The 10,624-nt window shown below is 39.6% G+C and overlaps 1 pseudogene; it reads right to left on the bottom strand.

Annotated features, from left to right (window-relative positions):
• Positions 1-5,026: 5,026 nt before the first annotated feature.
• Positions 5,027-6,542, bottom strand: LOC102837080 (annotated as a pseudogene).
• Positions 6,543-10,624: the final 4,082 nt, after the last annotated feature.

The following is a 10,624-nucleotide window of genomic DNA, read 5'->3' on the forward strand; positions in this document are numbered from 1 at the left end:
CCTTAACTTTAAGGTTTGTTGTTGTTGTTAAGTGCTGTCAAGTCGGTTCTGACTTATGGCAGCCCTGTATAGGGCTTCTGTGGAGTGGCTGGTGAGCTTGAACCACCAACCTCATGGCTCAAATGACTTTGTAGTCAAGTGCATTAACCCACAGTGCCACACCAGGTTAGGAAACTCTAAAGTAGACAAGTTAGTGAAAGCTTTTAATTTCGATATCAACCCTTGAAGTTCTGGGGTAAGTAAGATAGAATGGATCAGGCTCAGAAGTTTTAAAATATTTGTATAAAGGTTAATTAAGCAATGAGAGGAAAGTGAGGAATCCAAGTTCAACAATTGCCACAGAGCCCTAAAAATGTCCTTAATTGTTTATTTGTTTTAGGTAAAGGGAAGACTGATATAGCTTCTTTTCTCTTAGGGTCAATATAAATGACTTTTGTGGCGATTAAATGACCTAAGTGTTTAACAAAGTCTGAACCAATTGTAACTTTTTTCTGGAAACTTTATGTCAATCAGTAGCTAAATGCTTTAACAAAAATAATACTGCCTTCTAGGCAAGTTTGCCAAGAGGTGGAGCAAACCAGCAAGTTCATTGACATATTGTAACAAGTTATAATCATTTTGTAAATCTGTGTACCTAATATGAGAAAAATACATAGGAGACTCAGTGAAACCAGAGGCTTCATGACCAGTTGAATTGTTGGCTGTCCCAAGTAAAGGTAAATAAATATTGTCTTCCAGGGTCTAGGGGAATACTGAAGAAGGTACTTATGTACAAAGATCTATGACAGTAAAGAATGCCACATCAGGAGGAGCATTGTAAAATAACAAATGTTGGTTCAGTACATCCAGTAATCTAGGAATGAGCAATGCAGTTAATTGCACATAATTCCTGAACAAATCTCCAAATTTATTGTGTGACTTCTTAATTGGAAAGATAAGTGTGTTTCAAGTGCTAGTGGAAGGGCCAATTGAGCCTTTAGAAACAAAAATCTTGAATTGTTGTTAGTCCTTCCTTTGTTTTTCATTTAAGTGGGGATTGGAGAATTTGGGGAAAGGGTTAGATGTGTTCACTTGAATTTTAACAAAGTCCGAGGACAATACTCTGTCAATGTCTGTGAATGTTGCAGTGCATAACATTTTGGGATTCTGAGAGTTAACTACAGGGGGTGGAACCTGAACAAGAAGAGCTTTGAAAGGGAGCAGTAATGGTTTGCATGTGGCAAAACCCTCTTCTTTTTGAATACTATTTATCCCTAAGCTTAGGTTGTCAGCCAAAATTAATAAAACTTCCCCTGTTTATTAGATTGCAAATGGTAATTTCACTTAGTGGTGCTGTAGGATAAGCACTCAACTGCAAGGTCAGTCTGAACCACAAGATTGGTGGTTCAAACCTACCAGTCACTCCTCATAAACCATATACTGGGTCACTATGAGTCAGAACTGATTCTACGGCACTTAATAACAACAACAACATTAAATTAACTGAGTGCCAGGACTAAGCAAAACAGGGTGTAAATCTTCAATGGGGCTATGAGCTATTTGCTCAGGTTGAAGCATGCTTGTTCAGTATTAGTAACTTCCACTATTTTTGAGTTCTTGTGGCACTGTGGATTAATGTGCTGGACTGCAAGGTCAGTTTGAACGGCAAGGTTGGCAGTTCAAGCTCACCAGCCACTCCTTGGAAACTCTATACAGGGCTGCTATGAGTTGGAACAGATTCAACTAGGGCACTTAACAACAGCAACACTTACTTCTCAGTAGGGGCTTTTGTAAACATGTGGGGCTAATTGCAGATAGAGTAGTTCTTGCATTGATTAAAACGTGGTGGGGTTCTCTATTAATGTACACAGTTGTTTCTCCTCGAGGGCTTAGAGTCATCATGGGGAAAGTCCCTGTATTGTTGCCAGGGTTTCTTCATTCTGAATCGGGGAGTAGAAGGATGGACGGTGTGGAAGCCTTTTAGTCTTCAGTTTAAATCATTCTTCCAATGGCTAGCTTTTTTAGCAATAGTGGCAGAGACAAGTTTTAGGTTCAGAGAAGCGTTTTAGATTTATTGTTTGGATAGGCCCTTGTGGCTGCTGTAATCAAAGTGCGATGGACTTTTCAGCTTTAGCAGGTCTGCTTTCTTTCTAACATTTGGGCAAGCTCAGGATCCAACCTGATCAGTTTGGCAGTTGGAAGAAACCTTCCAATGTAAGCAATGTCTTTTAAATAAGACTGAAATTTCAGGCTTGAGGACAGATGAAAATATTGCATTAATGACCCCCCTGTAGGTTAAGCCCTGAACTGCTAATCACATGGTCAGAATTGACTTGATGGTACTTCACAGCATCAATAGTTCCTTTGCCTAAAGGATCTAAACCCAGAAAGTTCCAAAAACTTCTGAAATACTCAGACTTGATAGTAATCTAATCTTCTGTCTTTATTTTGTATGGAAGAGTGGATTTTTGTCCAATCAATCATTGGGGGAAAGACCTGAAGGATTGCTCCAAGTACATTTTGGTCCCTACTGCAAACTTCTGTGATGAGATTTTTGGCTATTTTGCCTGTATCCAAGTCCAGACTATTTTGCAGAATCTTTCTACTCAGCACATTCTAACCATAATTTTGTTGTTGTTGTTAAGTGCCGTCGAGTCGGTTCCGACCCATAGCGACCCTGTACAGGGTTTCCGAGGGTGTAAATCCTTACGGGAATAGAAAGCCTCATCTTTCTCCCGCGGAGTGGCTGGTAGTTTCGAACCGCTGACCTTAAGGTTCGCAGCCCGATTCGTAACCACTACGCTACCAGAGATCTTTGGTAATTATTAACCATAATTAGCCTTTCCCATATCCTGGGTAGCTAATATATAGACTATCTGATCCAAACAAGGTAAACTGGACTGATCAGTTTCAATAAGGACTTTAAATTATTTAATGAATTTATAAGGCTCCTCATGACATTTTCGAAAATCTTTTAACAATGCTGTAATTTTGCATGAGTCCAGGGAGTAAAAGTAAAAGAAAAAGGACTCTGGATTTTCTCTGATACCCACTCCAGATTCTGCAGAACAAATCTTAAGAGACATTTCAGGAATGGGCTTTGGACTCTCAGAATTTGGATCTTTAGAAGATTCTTCAGCAAAGAAAGAGAGTGTTTCTAGAAGGGAAAGAAGGTAAAGGAGGGTACAAAGAAGTGGCTACCAGCAGATGGGCAGAGAGAACTGACCCTCTGGGACATCTTCCTGAAGGAGGGAGGGTAGGAGGCAGGTAACAGGGCTGGGGAAAGCCAGAAGACACTCAGAGAAATTAGCACATATGCTTCCTAGGCTGTACGGTAACTATCTCTCAAACTTCAGTGAGCATCAGAATAACCTGGGATGCTTATAAAACTAAAGTGGATTTTACTTTGATATACTGGGCCTAAGGACCAGGACCTTTGTAGCAAGCACCTACGTAATTCAGATCTTGTGCTTTACCTTCCTGAATCTGTTAGAGTCACTGGGTTTTGGACACTTGTATGATTAGGGAACCTTAGAGACACAAGACCCTCTGCTGTGTGGCTGGGTGGAGAATAGAGAGGAGGTTGAGGTGGTAGGAAACCCATAGTTGGCCTTGGAAAACTGGTGTTATACCTCCTCTGTTGCTCTCTAGTTGTATGACCTTGTGAGGCCACACACACCTCTGAGCCTCCTCATCTCACCAACAAAGCCTTTCATGCAGGTTATGAGGATCACATGCAGCAGGCTGTGTAAAAGCACTTGGAAAACTGCAGAGTGCTAAAAGATGGGAGGGTGGCTGGTTTCAGAATGGGTAAAGATGTTGGAGAGAGGAGGTATGTCTGATTTCCATCCCATAGAAACCAGCCATGGACTGATGTTGATGTGATTCTCTTTCCATCCCTTTGTGAAGTTAGAGGAGGCCAGACAATGCCCTGCCATTTTTACATCATCCTCAACTTATTGATCCTGATAATTTTTCAAACATAATATCCAGCACGAAACCGAAGATAAGCCCACATGCTTATAAGATCCCCCAAAGCAACAACCAACAGATAAAAGGTGCACAGGTCCTCCAGATAATTATCAGACACAGACTGAAAAACAATGATGCTTATAATGTTGGTTTTTTTTTGTTTTGTTTTTAACATTTCAAGGTAAATATTTACTTAAATTCACAACATCCCTGTTGGCTTTTCATCCAAAGAGAAATATACTTCAACTTTCTACAATTTGCTGTCTATTAACAACTATGGTTTAGTCTTGTTTACCCCATCACATATGACAACTACACTTAAGGATACCACACAAAACTTCTTAAAATATTCAGATAAACATCTCAAAACAAGATTTTCTTTCCTCATCAGCCAATAATATTAATAGAGAAAAGATGAATTGTTAGACTGAATTTTTTTCTTGCCCCAAATTATGTGTCAGTAAGAGAGAAATAGATATGGGCAATACTCCCTCCCGCAATTTACAAGATACTTTTACATTAAATGTGGTGGTATGAAAAGTAATGAATAAAAGAAAGACAATGATTCCAAGGAATTCTTAACATAAAGAATTTAAAAAATAAAGATGCTTCTGGTTGGCCGTTTTGCAATTTAGTTTAATTTTTTTTTCTAAGAGAATCATATAGACGTAAGTTAACACAAACAGGTTATGTTCTTTTTCCAGGTTAAAATAAACAGCCTGTTGTCAACTAATTTACCAGTCCTCGCCTCCATGCTTAAATCTCAGGCAAGCCTAGTAAATTTGGTCTTAGTGAACAGACCAGTTCAAATTAGTACTGTTTTAGCCAAGAGATTTTAAATAAAGCAAATGGTTTTAGATAATGAATGCTAAATATAGCATCTATTTTGGGACATTATGGCTTAAAATACTATTTACTTTAAATTTTACAAATAAACACAGCTGTATTGTTCTGAAAAGCAATGAAAGGCATGTACCTCTACTAGCAGATTTTGCACTTCTGATCAAGTAAGACATCAACTTCTTAAAAAATGTGCTTCATGCATGGTACTGATTTTTTTTGTAAGATGTAAATTTTAAAACATTATTTCTTTTTTGAACTTGAATGGAAACCAGAATGAGATGATCCAGAAGATGACCTGTGGTACCTTTTGGGTGACCATAATCTTGTTCATCTTTTCTTGCAGTCACCAGATGAAGAAGATGTAGAATGACTTCTCTTTCTGCCCCTCTCAGAAGATGATGAACTTGAATAAGATCTTTGTCCTGGGGAAGAAGAGCCCCTGTGGGACCTGGAGCTGGATCTTGATTTCGACCCACGAGACCTGGAATGTTCTCTGGAACTGGAACTAGATCTTGACTGCGAGCTGGAAGAACTACTTGAATGGGACCTAGACCTTGAACTTGAGGGGGAGGATGAGCGTGATGAAAATTGTGAATGTAAAGATCGAGACTTTGAATGACTACGTCTATTGGATTTCCTTTTATTACTACTATCTTCTTCAATGGCATCAAGATTCTATTTTGAGAGATCAGCGTCATCTTCATCCTCATCCAGTTTATATTTAGAAAGGTCTTCATCCTCATCCTCTTCTTCTCCCTCTGATTCTTTATCATCAGCTTCCTTTAAAATAAACACAGGCTACAAAGGCAAGAAGTGACTGGCTTACAAGCTTTCAATAGGGATCCCCGATCCAGAGGGCCTGGAGGAAGGTAGAATCTCCAGTGAGTAGTGTCCAATCTGTCTAGGCAGGGGCTGATGAAATGAAATACATATAGATCTCTTGTGGTACAATAGTGAATAATTGTTATCAGGACTGATTGTGAGCATTGGAAATGTAAAGGTAGATGTTTTATAGCAAGGAGGGGATTGATTAACTTTCCAGTTTAGGAGTGGAGGTCCCTAGGACCATCAATGGAGAAGAGCAGAGAGCTGGACCCTACCTAGAGAAGCAGTGATGCCTGAGATGGAGGCAGAGACGATGACGTGGAGAGATGGAGCAGCTGGGGACTTTAGATCCAGAGAGGGAGAGGGGCTGTGTGCTGATGACTGGGGGGTGGGGGGGCGGGTAGGAGGTTGGGCAGGCTTGCAGGGTATACCCTTTGGTTGGTTGATGATGCATGGAGGGGATTGTAACTATGGCAATGAAATGATATACAATAGAATGAATGTAAAACTAATGTTCTCCCATGTTGACTATCACATAATTCACAATAAAACATAAAAAAAAAAAAAAAAGTAGACACAGGACCAACTGCCTTCCCTCTGTATTTTTTCTTTTTACTTCCAAACTCATTATATTCACCATCAGATTCTTCTCTTTCTATATATTCAACATTTTCTCTTTCATTAAAACCACCACCATATCCTGTTCTTTCTTCTAATTTAGCATACTTTGGACTATTGCACATGTTACATTCTGATATTCTGGCCCAATTCACATTATTGTAAGCATTACACTGTCAATCATTAGCACTAAATAGGCCTCAACTCTTTTCTGCAAGTGTCTTTCCTGTTTCAGTGCCACCAGCTTTCATTATCTTGGCTTCAGCTGTTTTGTTTTTTGTCAGGGCAAATCCAATCCCCGTCATTGACTCGGAAATTCTTGATTGATGTTTTGACCGCTGACCGATGCTTATAATATTTTGGGAAATAAAACCAAGTCTGAAAATTTTGGCAGACTGAACAATCCTGTGTAGCCAGCACATACATTAAAAGAACGCATTAACAAAAACTTATTAGTGACTTGTGTGAAAGTTGACAAAGCAAATTGGTTTCCATTCAACACTTCATACACATTTTGTTTTGTGACATTGATTTCATTCCCCCAAATATAACAACATTCTTCCCTCTCACTTCCTCCCTGTGTTTGCTGTTTCCCTTCCTTTTCCTTTCTGCTCCCTTTCTGCCTTCTGAGCTTTATTCCTGGGACTTTGATTGTTTTAAGGAGTGTGTACTTGCCTAGTGTTATTATTTACCTTGTAGGCCAATTATTTGGCTGAAAACTGAGTTACAGGGGTGAGTGTCTAAATACCACAGTCTGAGGACTTCCATCAGACCAGAAAGCCTGGTCTTTTTTCATAATTTTGAGTTTTGTTTCACTATTTTCCCCACTCTATCCACAAATGTCCTATTGTGATCTCTTTCAGAGTGGTCTGCAGAGGTAGCTAGCCACCAGCTAGTTCTGTTCCCAGGGTCATAGAGGCTGGGGTCATATTGTTCATTCGTCCACCGGATGAATTGTTTCTTTGCATCTAATTTTTTTCACTTTTCTTTCTCCAGATGCAGAAGAGACGAATGGCTGCATCTTAGATGGCTGCTCCAGTTGCTTTTAATAGCAAACAGGTGATTAATTTTGTTCTTTTTTCTAGTTTTCTGAGATGAAAGCCTTCTTCTTTTCTTTGCTATTCATTTAAGGCTGTATGTTTTCTTCTAAGTACTGCTTTAGCTGCATCCTGCAAGTTTTGGTGTTGTATCTTCACTATTGTTCAGTTGAATATCTTCTAATATTTATTTTTATTTCTTCTTTGACTCTTAGATTATTTAGAAGGGAATTGTTTAAATTGTTAGTAGTTGGTGTTTTTTGATTATTTCTTTGCTTTAATTCCTAACTTTATATCATGGTGGTCAGAGAATATCCTCTGCATGAATTTAATCTTTTTAGACTGTTGATGTTTTCTTTATGACCCATCATATGGTGTTTTTTTTCCCACTGTGTGAAAATTTTTGTAATTGTATTCTCCATCTCTAATTGCTGCAATGTTGTGTGTTAGTGAGGACGTGCATGGCTTACTCCATCCATTGCCTGTGTTATTTGAACCACAAATATGCAATGTCCACCTTTTATTTTTCCTGTGCATCATTCAACAGTATTTGATTCCAGTCCTTCTTGTTTTTTTTTTTTTTTTTTGGGGGGGGCATGGAGGTTGTACACACAAAAAAACTCAGGAATATATAATAATTTAAACAATATGGTTGATTTTTGGAAAATAGTCTTTGTGAAGTTGAAAAGAATATATATATTGTCATTGTAAATAGTATATAATTCAGATATATAATTCAGATCAATTTAGTTATTCCGATTTTCTACATCTTTACTTTCTCTGTCTGCTTGTGTTACCAGCTATAAGAGGTGAATTAAGTTTTCCACTATGATTCCAAATTGCTCTTCCTAAATGTTGCTGATGTTATTGTTAAGTGTTGTCCAGTTGGTTCCTACTCATAGTGACTCTGTGTAGGGTTTCTAAGGAGCAGCTGGTGAGTTTGAACCACTGACTTTGTGGTTCAAACAGACCTTGTGGTTCAGTGCTTATCCTACAGCACCACACCAGGACTCCTTCCTAAATGTAGTATGGGTAAATAATATGACTAAATGCAGCCATTGATCAATAAAGAACATTGAATTCTCTGTTTCTGAGACAATATTTCTGAAACAAGAATTAGACAAAGATGAACAGTTTACCAGTCTTATATACTCCTAAAGCACTTGTATTATAAAGAATGTAAGTGCTTTAGGAGTAAAAATAATGAAGAAACCAGACAAGGAAGAGATCCTATGGGGTGGGGTAGTCAGGGAAGCATCCCCAGTGGAGCTAGAGCATGAATTCTCTTCCCCTGTTGCCTGTTTCCCTACCCTTAAGGATGATTTGTCATAAAGAAATCCCTGCCTTACAATTCCCAGGAGATTTGTCTCAGGGAGCCTGTGGCTAATTAAGTTTTTTAGTTATTAATGACTTTCTTCTAAACCTAAGTTCCATTGGGGAGCAGTGTCCCTCAGGCCCAGGAAGGTGTGAAACGGATGTGAGAAGGGGGGATATAGACGCAGGTGATGACTACTGGGGTTCTGTCTCTAGATTCCGTAGTGAGTAAAGGGGAGTAAGATCCTCAGTCAGGGCCCTGGAGTCCCTTTCAGACATACTGGGTAAGTTGGGCTGATGGTGGACCCTTCAGAGTTTTCCATGAACTTCTTGAAGCCCCACCAAACATTTGGAATTCATGACATATCTGGGGAAAGTATAGAAGGACAATACTCTGAGGGACACCAGTATTCAAAGGAGAACGAATAGCAAGGAAGGCGATGTGTTGTCAAGGCTGAGAGAAGGGAATGTTTCACCAAGGAGGGAGAGGTCATTAATGTCAAGTGCAGTTGGAGCTAGAGATGTGGATGTTACTGATGACTTTTTTGGGGCAATTTCAATAGAGTGGTGAGTGTAAGATCTAATCTACCATTGGTACCTAAATTCTTACTAATTCACCATTCAAAAATAGGCTTCCTGCCATATAAAATATGCCTATTTATTATTCACGGGTTTTAAGGTGCATTATTTTCTTAATAAAGACAATAGAATCACAGCATGACAAAAAGGAACCATTGTCTCAGAGTTCCTCCTCTTGGGTTTGCCTATTGAACCACATCAGCAGAACCTCTTCTATGCTATGTTCCTACTCATGTATCTCACCACAATCCTGGGGAACCTCCTCCTCATCATCTTCATTCGTCTGGACTGTCACCTCCACACACCCATGTATTTGTTTCTCAGCAATTTGTCCTTCTCTGATCTCTACTTCTCTTCTGTCACAATGCCCAAATTCCTGCAGAACATACAGAGCGGAATCCCATCTATTCCTTATGCTGGCTACCTGACCCAGATGCATTTTTACTTGTTTTTTGGAGTTCTGGAGAGCTTCCTCCTTGTGGTCATGGCTTATGATGGCTATGGGGCCATCTGTTTTCCTCTGCATTACACCGCCATCATGAGTCCCAGGCTCTGTCTCGCTCTGCTGGCGCTGTCCTGGGTACTGACCACTGATGCACACTGTGCTCATGGCCAGGCTGTCCTTCTGTGCTGACAACGTGATCCCTCATCTTTTCTGTGACATATCTACTTTGTTGAAGGTGGCCTACTCTAACACTACAGCCAATGGTTTGGTGTTATTTTTCATGGGAGGGCTTATTCTTGTTGTCCCATTCCTACTCATCATCATGTCCTATGTACGAATTGTCTCCTCCATCCTCAAGTTTCCCTCTGCTGGGGGCATCCTCAAGGCTTTCTCCACCTGTGCCTGTGGTTCTCACCTCTCTGTGGTGTTTCTCTTCTATGGGACAATTATTGGTCTCTATTAATGCCCATCAACTGATCATTCTACTATGAAGGACACTGTAATGGCTATGATGTACACTGTGGTGACCCCCATGCTGAACCCTTTCCTCTATGGACTGAGGAAAAGGGACATGAAAGGAGCCCTGGGAAGAGTCTTTTGTTAGGAGAGAGTTTCTTTCACTCTAAAATAGCAACAATTGGGATTTTAGCTTTATGTAATCCAGTAGATGAAGTAATGCTGGCAATGGAATATGACTCTAAATCAGTGGAGTTTTGTCAAATTTAAAGTCACCAAACCTTTTGTTCACACAAAACCTTATGCTAAAGGGGTCTATGGAAAAGTGGAGACAACAGAGTTGTGTTTGATGTAGTGCTGGGAGGTCAGCTCCCTTCTTTATCGCTTACCCCCTTACCAGCAGACTTGAAGTTTGAAAATAAGATTTAAATATGTTTGTGCCAACTTCTATTATCCACATCAGCTTAGGAGTTATATTTTAAAAACACCATTGAAATCATACCTTTTTCCTGTGCAAAACTCTATGTCACATTGGCTACCCAAAATGGGGGGGGGG

The sequence above is a fragment of the Chrysochloris asiatica genome, unplaced genomic scaffold (assembly GCF_000296735.1).
Source record: "Chrysochloris asiatica unplaced genomic scaffold, ChrAsi1.0 scaffold00054, whole genome shotgun sequence".
NCBI classification, from domain to species: domain Eukaryota; kingdom Metazoa; phylum Chordata; class Mammalia; order Afrosoricida; family Chrysochloridae; genus Chrysochloris; species Chrysochloris asiatica.